Here is a 12513-nt window from a genome sequence, read left to right as displayed (position 1 = left end):
CACGTCGTCGGTGGATAACACATAGGGCTTGATGATTTCAGGAAGTCTCGAGTAATACTCCTCGAATATGGTGTAACACGTTCGATGGGGTCTACCTAGTTCATCCCTAGACGTGTTTCCATCACCAAGAGCGGCCCTTAGAGTCACCATAGAACCCTTTTGTCTTGCTTCTCCCTTCCATGCACGTAACCTTGATACTCGTGTTGTACTCGCTTGACTCTCTTGAGAAGGAACGAATAGATTGTTTGGCGCTTGACTCTCTTGAGTAGGAGCGATCGGACCCTCATGTTGCGAAGGAGCGCTTGTCCCGCTTTCTCCCTTCTTTGGTCGAACCCTTTTCCTCTTAGCCGGTGCCTCTTCATTTTCAATGTGTGAAGAAACGTTTGAAACATTTTTCTTCTCTTGTGCGCTACTTGCCCCGCTTTCTCCCTTCTTTGATCGACCCCTTTTCTTTGAAACCTTCCCCTCTTCATATTTAGCGTCATCATTCTCATGTCGACAAAGGATTCTTTTATGACTCAATAAGGGGTTTTTTCTGGTACTCATTGCAACCTTAAACTCTTTTCTTTCTTCCTTCCTATCCATGTTGGTAGGTGGTCTACCCGTCGGCGGTAGCACCGTTTGTTCTCCGACCGGTACCATATGGGGGTTCGCGGCTAGTTTTAAGTCGTACATCAAAACTTTTCTTCCTGAGCCATTCTTTTGTGCGAATTTCTCGATGATTTCTCTTCCAATATCCGTGTCCACAAAGGATTCGAGTGGTTCTTTGGTTGGGAGTGGTTTGAAAGTAAGTTGCTTCCAAAACGGATCAATGATTTCAAAAGGAATCCCTTGTTGGTACTTCGCGATCATGTGACGACACGGAAATCCTAAGGCCGTCATCGTCATACATGAGCATTCAATTCTTCTTCTCCTCATCTCATTATCCACATAATATTTGTAATACTTCATCATAGAAATGATTTCCCAATGAGACACCCTATAATTTAAATTTCTAATCAAGCAATGGTGTTCCTTGTAGCTTGTGATGATTTTCATCCTACTCTCTTCCATTTGAGCGGTTATCTTGATGATATCGGCGTTGGTGTATTCATGGATGGCTTCTTGTAATGTAACCATGGTGTTTTGGCTCCCTCGGAGCAAGCTTTTCAAACGTCCATGAGATCCTTCCGCGATACTTGTCGCCTCATTCTTGTAATGCATGTGTTGGTAGGTGTAAGCATACACAAATTTTTCCTTGTACGGATCCAACAATTCCTTCAAGCAATAAACCACACATTTCTCGTAATCTTTCTTCCATAGCCCAATAAAACTCTCCAAGTAGGATTCGAACTCGGACACGGACATTGAGTGTACCATTAAATCCTAATGATGTTGAAAAGCCTTCCATAGTAACCCATTCGCTTCATACTCCGATTTCCTTTTTTTCTTGTCTTCCTCTCTTTGTTCCGGAGCTAGTTTTTGAAGACGCTCATCTTCGGCCTTTTCATGAGCGGTACCTTTTTGTGGCTTTGGATTTTGGATATGACCCCTACAATTACTTCTAATATTGCATTGTATGTGCCATGTGCAAAGAAAATTCTTAAGCATCCGGAAAAACCACTCCAATGGCATTTATTAGTGCTTGGTCCTTATCCGTTACTATGATCCTCGGAGTTTGATCGCCACGGTATATCTCCTTCAAGGTCTCTAGCATCCAAGTAAAACTCACATCATTCTCCCGATCCATAAACCCCCATGCTATCGTGAAAGTTTGCTTGTCGGAAGTATGGAAAGCAATGTTTAACAACAACATATTGTACTTGTTGGTCTTGTATGTACAATCTATTAACAAAACTTGATAGAAGCATTGTGCCAACTTGATCATCTCCGGATGCGCCAAGAAAATACGAGTCACTTTGCCTTCCAATACTTGCTTCCTCATTGTGTATCCGTGTTGATCGGCTAACCATTGAGATTGTTCCATAACCGCTCTACCATCCCATGACCTCCTCCTAAAGGCTGCTCTTGCCGTGTAAATTTTCCTCAAAGTGGACAAGTTATCCTTATCATCCTGCTTAATCTTCCTAAGTATGTCTACACGCTTTCATCGACCTCACCGTTTCCAATTGATGTGGTTTCAACCCACAAACGACCGCGTGTCCAACAAGTGATTGTGACAACCATTCATCACTTTAGAGAACTTGTATACCCTACTACCATCGGGTTTCTCGGGTCTATTAACTATAATCTTAAACGGGCAACCATACTTCTTTGATTTAGTAATGTATTCCCTTGTGGTCTTCTTCATGTACCGTCTTTCCTTTGCCCGGTGACTTTCTTGGTTTCCACCTCTCTCTCAAACAATTTCCAAACGCTCTTTACTTGAATGACGGCCTAAAACTAATGCACATTTGATCTCCATTCCCTTGTCTATAAACCATTGCTTTGCATCGTTTTTATCTTTCCATTCCAAATCGGTAAAATAGTGGGCAGAGGTATCAAGACCCAACAGAGATACGGCTTCGGGTTGATCTTCTTCAAACGCCACAACAATCTACGACAAATACCAACAAGTTGATGATTCAAAATCAGTTTATATGTTACAGTCGATTAAACCGATTCCAAGTAATCGGTGTATATGTGCAACTATAAAAACCGATTTAAGAATTGTCGAAAAAAATTCAAAGTCCAGAATCGGTTCACTTCTAGTGTCATATAATCCGATTATTGTTCACATTTCTCCTGGAACTTTAAATTCGGTTTACATATACACGAAAATAAACCGATTGTCAACTTTGTGTTTTCTACGTGATTATTTAAGTGAAGAAATCGGGTTATTAACATCACCAACAAAAAACGATTCTGGTCACGTACCAATGGAGACAAAAAATTTACTACAATCGGGTTATATGGTGACTAACAAAGACTGATTATAGATCCAAATTTGGGGATTTTACCCAGAATCGGTTTATGTAGTGTTATCGAATAAACCGATCTGGGTTAAAGTTTTGAAATTTTTTCCTTTTTTGAGCGATTGGGACATGCAAATACATGTTTGTAGATTGTTACAACTCATACCTGTTTATTAAGAGAATTATCACCTTCTTCTTCCCGACGAAATTGTTCTTGTGATTGAATAATATCCCCAAGCATTCTTTGAATAACGATCTACAAAATTGTTCTAGTGTCATATAATCCAGGATCGAAATCATGATAATCTGATGCACCCACCTCTTCATCACTACTAGAGTCTTCATCATCACTATATTCTTTCATTTTTGCTAAGAAAATCAGAAACCCTAGTTTTTTCTTTTTTTCCTCTACTTCTTTCCCTCCAAACCTTAAAAAAGAACAATGAATTTCTACTCTAATCCAAACATTATAATCCCACTCAAACACTTATTAATTTAACAAAAATTAACTTAATTAATCATCACTAATTTAGTAAGGACATATTAGGTATTAACATAAATAATGGATAAGGGATTTCTACAAATTACTTCCTAATAACCCTATTTTGTCATGTAGTTATAGTCCCCAATTTAGCCAGGTAAAACATGGTTCATAATTACGGCAGTTTAAACTCTTAAAATGGAATTCACACATGGCTTTCCTATTGAACTTTGTTAACGAAAGGCCAGCACATTAGATCCAGCATTAACCCATCATGAAAGATTTATAGTAGAAATTAACGATTACTCCCAGAGTTGTTGGGTTTTAGACGCTTTAGTCGGCTACTTATAGGGTTCATGGTTTCATTATTGGGGAACAGAACAGCATATATAAAATCCCAATAAAGATATTTTTACCTAATATCACCGAGCAAGGAGCTATCACCGACCGACTAAATTATATAGCTTATTTGGGCACCTTCTCTCCGTAAGACCTAGATTTATTTCTTTATCTTTTTGGCCGCAAGAGCTTGCTGCAGTTTTCCCCTTCCATCCAGTTAGTTTGGAGAATTCATTCATTCAGGGAAAATGGTGCGGCTTCGTCTCGAGGATAGATTAAATAAGCATCTTAAAGATAATTGTATTCCATTGGGATATCTGGTAGAATTGGTTAGAGCTCACTACTGGGATCCGGAGAGGGAGATCACGTGGGTGGACGAGGACAACTGGGAGGAAAAGGAGGAGGAGATGGATGGCAGTCCAGAAACGACAAAGAATATGCCGCATGTGGAGTTGAAGAAGACTGAGAATAAGAGGCTGTTGGAACAAAGGAGAATATTTGGTTTCTCTATTTAGATTGGCTTACACTGCAAGAAAATATTCTCTAGATATGTTGCTATCTATATGAATATGTGGCATGTATAGGATATATATATACACGTCTTGTAAAACCTCTATCTACATAAGAAACCATAATCATTCTTCTCCCGTGGACGTAGGCTATAGCCGAACCACGTTAAACTGTGTTCCTTTTTTAATCTGTTTTTAGTTAACTGCATAACATCTTATGCAGATCCAATATTGACTGCATAACATCTTATGCATACTGCATAACATCTTATACATAACAACATGGTATCAGGGGATCGTTAACGATCCTGGACGTTTCTCTGTAATCAAGTTTCGTTTCTCTGTGTGTTTACTATGGCACAATCAGATCATAATACTAGTTTGCGTTTAACCTCTGTCTTGCTGAATGATGTCAATTATGTCAGCTGGTCTAGGGATACTGCTCTTGCTCTTGGAGGTAAAAGAAAGTCTGGGTATATTGGTGAGAATAGTACTTGTCCAGATGCTAAAGATCCAAAGTAGGAAGATTGGATTGCTGATGATCAACTGGTTCGCACGTGGCTTCTCCAGTCGATGGAACCACATATTTCAGAAATTTTCTCGTTTTCAGAATCTGCAAAGGATTTGTGGAAGTCTGTTGCTAGTCTGTATGGCTTACGGAATAATGTTGCTCGGGTGTTTGAGCTGAAGCGTGAGATTGCTGAGGCTGCACAAGGTACGAAAAGTTTTACTGAGCATTTTGGTTATTTAAAAAAAGAAGTGGGATGAACTGGATACATATCGTCCTCATACAACTGATGCCAAAATTCTTTTAAAGAGAGTTGAGGAGGATAAATTTTTTGATGTGCTAAGTAGCCTCACATCAGAGTACGAATCTCTTAGAAACACTATTCTCATGAGTGCTGAATTGCCAAGTTTATCTAGTGTCTGTGCGACTGTGCAGCGTGAAGAGACACGTAAGAAAGTTATGAATCCTGTTTCTAAAAGCATTGTAGACCTGGATGCTGCTGAATCCAGTGCTCTTCTGAGCTCCAGAGATGATAAACGAAGAGCCATGCCATCTGATAAGGACAAGACTTCTCGTGCTAAGGGTAAGAGAGAAGCTTTTCATTGTGATCATTGTAACAAAACTGGTCACACTAAGGATCGTTGTTGGGATATTTATCCTCATCTTAAAGCTAATTTTGACAAAAATAAGCTTGCTCGAGCTGCTGTAGCTGATAATTCATCCTTTACCATAGACCAGTTGAAGGATTTCTTTCACCAGTTGAGTAATAAGAATGAGCGCAAGGCCAATCATACTTCAGGTAACCTTCTAGCCTTTCTTACTACGCCTGTTTCCAACCGCCATATTTGGATTATTGATTCAGGAGCTACAGATCATATGGCAAATGATCCTTCGTCAGTTCATGCATTTATTCGCAGCTCTCATAAAAATGTGTCTGTTGCTAATGGCTCTACTGCTCCTGTGCTGGGCAGTGGGAAAGTGCATTTTTTTCCAGATTGTCCGCCATCTAATGCACTTGTTGTTCCATCGTTTCCTACTCAGTTGTTATCTGTTGGTCAAATCACTAATTCTCTGAATCGTGATGTTACATTTACCCCTACCTCGGTCATCTTTCAGGATTGAAAGACGAAGAAGACGATTGGTAGAGGCATTTTTTCTCATGGATTGTACCTGTTACGCTCTAGTGACATGGCATGTCTCACTCAAAGATCAACTCCGCGGTTTCTTTATCATCAAAGACTTGGACATCCTTCCAGTCGTGTTTTGTCTAGGATTTTTCCCACATTTTCTGTTCAGTCTCAAGTCTGTGATGTTTGCCAGTTTTCTAAACAAACTCGTTTTCCATTTTCTAACTCTGTGACTCGAGCTACAATGGCTTTTGAATTAATTCATTCTGATTTATGGGGTCCTGCTCCAATTGATGCTTATGATGGGTATAAATATTTTGTTATCTTTATAGATGATTGGTCACGTGCTACATGGATCTATTTACTCAAATCCAAAACTGAAGTTTCATCTGTATTTGCAGATTTTCATTGTATGATATGCAATCAATTTGATGCACATGTTAAAATTTTTAGATCAGATAATGACACTGAGTTTGTCAAAGGCCCTCTTCCAGGTTATTTGCGTAGTCATGGTATTATCCATCAAACTAGCTGTGTTGGTACTTCACAGCAAAATGGTGTTGTTGAAAGGAAACTTCGTCATATTTTGGAAACAACCCATGCTCTTATGATTCAGATGCATGTTCCAAAGAAATTCTGGTCTCATGGTTCTCTGACGGCCACTTACTTGATCAATCGTCTGCCTAGTCGTGTGCTTGAGTTCAAATCTCCATTAGAGGTTTTAAAACATCATCAGCCTGGCATTTCTCATCTCAGAGTTTTCGGTTGTGTTTGTTATGTACATTTACAGGCTAAGCATCTTGATAAACTGGATTCACGGGCAACTAAGTGTGTGTTCTTTGGTTACTCATCTACAAAGAAAGGATATATTTGTTATCATCCACCCACTAGAAAGCTACAGATTTCTCGTAATGTTGTGTTTGATGAAACATTGACTCATTTTCAGTGTGATTCTGGCAGTCGGTCTCAGGGGGAGTGTTATACAAATTTGGCACCACTTCCAGTTATTAATGAGATACCTACTGCAACAGATTCCCACAGAGATAATGGTGATGAGGTAGAGTTGGTAGACTTACCTACTGCAGTGTTGGATGTGCATAATGAAGCAGTTCATGAAGAAGCTTTAGACAATAATGTTAATGTTACTGATGATAATACAGGACTACAAGATGTGTCGCATCAAGTTCCAGAAACTGAGGTTATGGTTCCACAACCAGTGGTACAAATTGTCAGAACCTCAAGTCGTGAGAATAAGGCTCCAGAGAAATACAAAGATTTCTTTACCTATCATTCCCCTGCGTATCCTATACAAGCACATTTAACTTATGATCATGTAGGTTCTTCACACTCTGCATTTCTAAGTGCTATATCCAGTCATCAAGAACCTAAAAACTATAATGAAGCAAATTCTAATCCAAAATGGAGGGCACCAATGGAGAATGAATTACGTGCCTTAGATGAAAATAATACATACAGTATTGTCAAGTTGCCTCCCAGGAAGAAGACTGTTGGATGTAGATGGGTGTACAAAATTAAATACAGAAGTGATGGAACTGTTGAGCGTTATAAGGCAAGATTAGTGGCAAGAGGTTTTACTCAGAGATATGGAAAAGACTACACAGAAACTTTTGCACCAGTTGCAAAGATGAATACTTTTCGTGTTCTTATGTCTCTTGCAGTTAATAAAGATTGGAAATTGTTTCAAATGGATGTGAAGAATGCATTCTTACAAGGTGATCTAGAAGAAGAGGTGTATATGAGTATACCACCTGGACACCTCGAGAAGGAGAGAGCAATATGGTTTGCAAGCTTAAGAAGGCAATATATGGTTTAAAGCAATCACCACGTGCATGGTATGCAAAGCTAAGTTCAGTACTCATCCAGAATAAGTTCAAAAGGAGCTCTGCCGATTCTTCCTTGTTTATTAAAAGAAGTAATCTTGGTACAACTATAGTTCTAGTGTATGTTGGTGACCTTGTGATTACAGGAGACAATCAACAAGAAATTAGAAATCTTAAAGCAATGCTTCATTCCATATTTGACATCAAGGATTTAGGAATACTGAAGTATTTCCTGGGATTAGAAGTTGCTTACTCAAAGAAGGGTATTTTTCTGAATCAAAGAAAATATGTGTTGGACCTGCTGAAGGCTACAGGAAAAATGGGAGTAAAGCCTTGTGATACTCCTACAGAAATTGGCAACAAACTTGATAATGATGGTGATGTGTTAAGTGATATTGGGTCATATCAAAGGTTAGTAGGCAAGTTAATTTATCTCACTGTTACCAGACCTGACATAGCACATGCAGTAAGCTTAGTCAGTCGTTATATGCATACACCTCGTGTTAAACATCTGAATGCAGTAACTAGGATTCTACAGTATTTAAAAGGATCACCAGGAAGAGGAGTTTTGATGACAAAGAATGAATCCTATTCAATTTCTAGCTACTGTATAACAACATATTCAGATGTTGATTATGCTGGATGTCCAGTTGATCGTAAATCAACAACAGGGTACTGCATATTCTTTGGTGGTAATCTGGTTACATGGAGAAGCAAGAAACAAAATATTGTTTCTCGATCAAGTGCTGAAGCAGAATACAGAGCCATGGCTTCAACAACTTGTGAGATTGTTTGGCTGCGAGCATTACTTAAAGATTTGAGTTTTCTGTCACCTCAGCCAGCTAAGATGTTTTGTGACAATCAAGCAGCGATACAAATCGCATCAAATCCCACCTTTCATGAGCGTACAAAGCACATAGAAATGGATTGTCATTTTGTTAGAGAGAAGGTATTGGCCAAAGTAATATGCACTCCCTTCGTTCGTAGTCATCAACAACTGGCAGATGTTTTTACTAAGGGTTTACCTGTCAAGCAATTCAATGGAATTCTATCCAAGTTGGGCTCCATTGATATCTTCGCACCAACTTGAGGGGGAGTGTTGGAACAAAGGAGAATATTTGGTTTCTCTATTTAGATTGGCTTACACTGCAAGAAAATATTCTTTAGATATGTTGCTATCTATACGAATATGTGGCATGTATAGGATATATATATACACGTCTTGTAAAACCTCTATCAACATAAGAAACCCTAATCATTCTTCTCCCGTGGACGTAGGCTATAGCCGAACCACGTTAAACTGTGTTTCTTTTTTAATATGTTTTTAGTTAACTGCATAACATCTTATGCAGATCCAATATTGACTGCATAACATCTTATGCCTACTGCATAACATCTTATACATAACAACAGAGGCTGTTGCTGCAGGACAACGAGGAGACGGATAGGAATCCAGACACAATGAAGAATATGCATATGGCGTTGAAGACTGACGAGGATAATAGAATGATGATGCCCTGTCAGAAGAAGATCAAGACGGATACAAAGAAGAGCCCAGATGATGATGATGCAAGTTTTATGAATATTGATCCCCAGTAATTGCATGTAGCACGCAGTTGACTATTTTTTTTTTTAACTTTTTTTAGCCAGCCTCTTAGTTTTGATGATCATAACTGCTTATTTTCGGCCAATATTCTGAAACAATTTTTTGCACACCAAAAATGTCTATCTAGCTTAGGGAATTGTATTTTGTGAGTACATTTTTTGGTAGACGTCCCTTACGAATTCGAGCAACCACTCAGTTGCGGTATGAGGACCCATCGCGGCTAATACACTGTCGTGCCATCTCTGCGACTTCCACAATTTTAAAATACTGGTAGACTTCGTGCTTATATCTACCGCTAAGGCTTTTGCGGCTTCAAAACGTGCTTGTAGGACTAGGAAATAGAAACCCTCCCGGAGAAAAGGATTCCTGTGGAAGGAGAGGAATGTGCTGCCCGGTCAAATTGGGTGCACAAAGTCACACTCCTCTTTTGTGAGTCGCCATGCACAGAAAGTTACTGAACTAAAAACCTGCTCTAACCTGCTCTTCCAGTCCAGTAGTTTTTCATGAATCTACTGTAATTGTCAGATCCAGGAAGTTCCTAATTTACTATGTTCTGAACTGTTATACTTTGTGCAAGAGTGAACATGCATCTTAATCAAGCTAAGATGAGTTTATAGAGTGTACATAAAAATTTCTGCTGGATATATGTAGCTCTTTGAATACATAATAGTCTCTACCCTTGAGGGACCTTGAATGTAAAAAACACAAAAAAGTAAAGAAAAGACGCAGAAGTGTGTCGAGTATCATTCCGATAATACATCAACTACACTGTACATTAAATATGATTGTGGTTTTTCTTTACTGTTCCTGAAAATTTTGATTTGCAAAAACCCAGATGATGACAAGGAAGAAATTTCTTACCTCCAATATGTTATAAAAATCTTCAAAAAATGAAAAAAATACTGTTTGGTGATCAAAGGTCAGTCGACCTGACACTAAGAGACTGGTAACATGTCACCGAATGTCGACATGGCTGCTGCTGATTTGTCCTTTAGCATGGATCCTAGTTTCAGTGTGCTCTCACCAAATCTAGTGCCGACCTGTACATTTAGAAGAAGAAGATACACATCCATGTTAAAAGAAAAGCACAAAAGCAGGACATTATTTGCATGCATGAGATCCTGTTTTAAGGAACTTAACACTGGACATGTTAAATTATTCACAAAACATAACCATGGGCAACATCACTCATAATGTTTTTAACGGCCGCTCAAGGGAACTGGGGCAATTAATTTCTCTACCAAATCCTCATTTCAGAACAAACATTCAGACATATGACACAAAACCCAGAACCAAAAACATCAATCCGAATCAATCCCATCCGAATCAATAACTTGATCCTGCTATGTGGACAACACTAGCGTCGACCTAGATTCTTTAGATCTGGCGCAGATATTGAAGGGTTGTTGGAGGCAACTAAAGCAGTTGAACTTGCATGTTATTCTCTTGCATATAATTCTGCACATTCAAGGTCAGTTCCTCCATGTTGATATGAAATGCAGCAACTTCATCAAGACATATGTAGGGATTTCCGCCCTTTAGGAAAGCATCCTCTATATCACTTAGTGTTTTGCTTCAATAGGTTTGAATTATGGACTCGCAGGTGTTTCTATAAGAACCAATCAATGTGATGTAAGAATATTTCTACACATAGAAATATTTCCTTGGGCCATGTAATAATTTTGGTTAATTATAGAATATTGCTAACTTATTTCGGTTACCATTTCTGGGATTATTTCCTAATATCTCTTCTTTGATGGACGGTCGAGATCTAATGCTATTAATTAAATCCTAGGAACTTGGTTCTCCTTTAGCCATCGGTATTGGGTTCGGAGAATTGATTATTCATAAGGTAAGAGGTGAAGAAGGAGAAACCATGACCTCCAAAAGGTATTACCGCTGCTACTGAGATCATCGGGGATGTACTACGGATTAACGCTAACAGGTATTCCATATAAACTATTCTTGTATATAATTATCGTGTGATTATCATGAAGTTTAACGATCCTAAATTAAGTATTTATAAAATTAAATCTTATAGTTGGCATCTAGAACTTGCGTTTTAGAACTCATGATCGTCCGTTAATTAGATACAATAATCGTATGTGTTTTTTGTTTGTGGCGACATCTTTTAATCAGAGGAAGATTTTGATTTTCTTATCACCGATTCACTGCGTAAAAGGGGTTAACGTATTTCGAAAAAAAATTAGGTTTGAAAATCCCAAATTAGGCTAACACGTTTTTGGGCCTGTGTGGTTAAGTTAACAAGTTGAAAATTAAAACGATTAGTGGGCCAGACCTGTTTTGCCGTTTAATACCCATATAGCAGAACCTAGTCAGTTCCTATCATCCTACCCGAACCAAACTGACCTATCCATTTCTTTTTAGGGATTAAAGTTTTTTAATTAATGGAAAATAAAGTATTAAAGTATAGTTTTAACGGCAGGGCTACATGATAAAACTTTAACGTAAGTAATTGGGCCTCTCAAGGGAACTAACGGTGGCCTATTATTATTGGTTCCTTATCTTCCAGATGACTTGTGTCTTTTGATTTGTCTGTTGACTTTAACTAATGAAATATGAAAGTTGACTGTTCACTTTGACCAAATGTCTGACTATTATGTGTGGCTTTTGGCTCTGACGGGAATCTATTTTAAAATGATCTAGTCGAGACTTGTTTTCCTATAATTTTATTTTAGTTTGGTTTGATTATGTTTGAGCCTGAAGTTTGCTTGGGTTTATTGTAAGTTTTTTTTTTTTTCTTTTTTTTTCTAAGAAAAATAAATCCCAATCAGCTCACAAATGAAATTAGTTTCTTTTCTTTTATCATGATGCATCAAAAATTATAAAAAAAAAAACTTATTTTAAAAGGAAATTAAGCTAACTGTAATGCTTCTGCTTTATCGAAACACTAACACGATTTTTTATCGAGTTTCATTATAAATTTATGATCAAAACCATTTTTTGACACCATTAAATTTGTGTGTGCATTATGATATGGTTTGTGTGTGTGCTTGTGGGTTATGATATAGTTTCTCTCGCATTATTGTTTTTCTTTAAATTTTATGGGATTATACTTAAAATTATTATGAGACTCTTTAGTTATCACCACAGTGATACTAGAGTGTTATATCTCAGTATAATCATAATGTTATTACAAGCATGAATTTGCAAACCGTAAAGTGTAGGTTTAGCAGTTATCGACATC

The sequence above is a fragment of the Papaver somniferum genome, chromosome 10, assembly GCF_003573695.1.
Source record: "Papaver somniferum cultivar HN1 chromosome 10, ASM357369v1, whole genome shotgun sequence".
Lineage (NCBI taxonomy): Eukaryota > Viridiplantae > Streptophyta > Magnoliopsida > Ranunculales > Papaveraceae > Papaver > Papaver somniferum.
The sequence above is the reverse complement of the archived record's forward strand: the minus strand, read 5'-3'. Positions refer to the sequence as shown.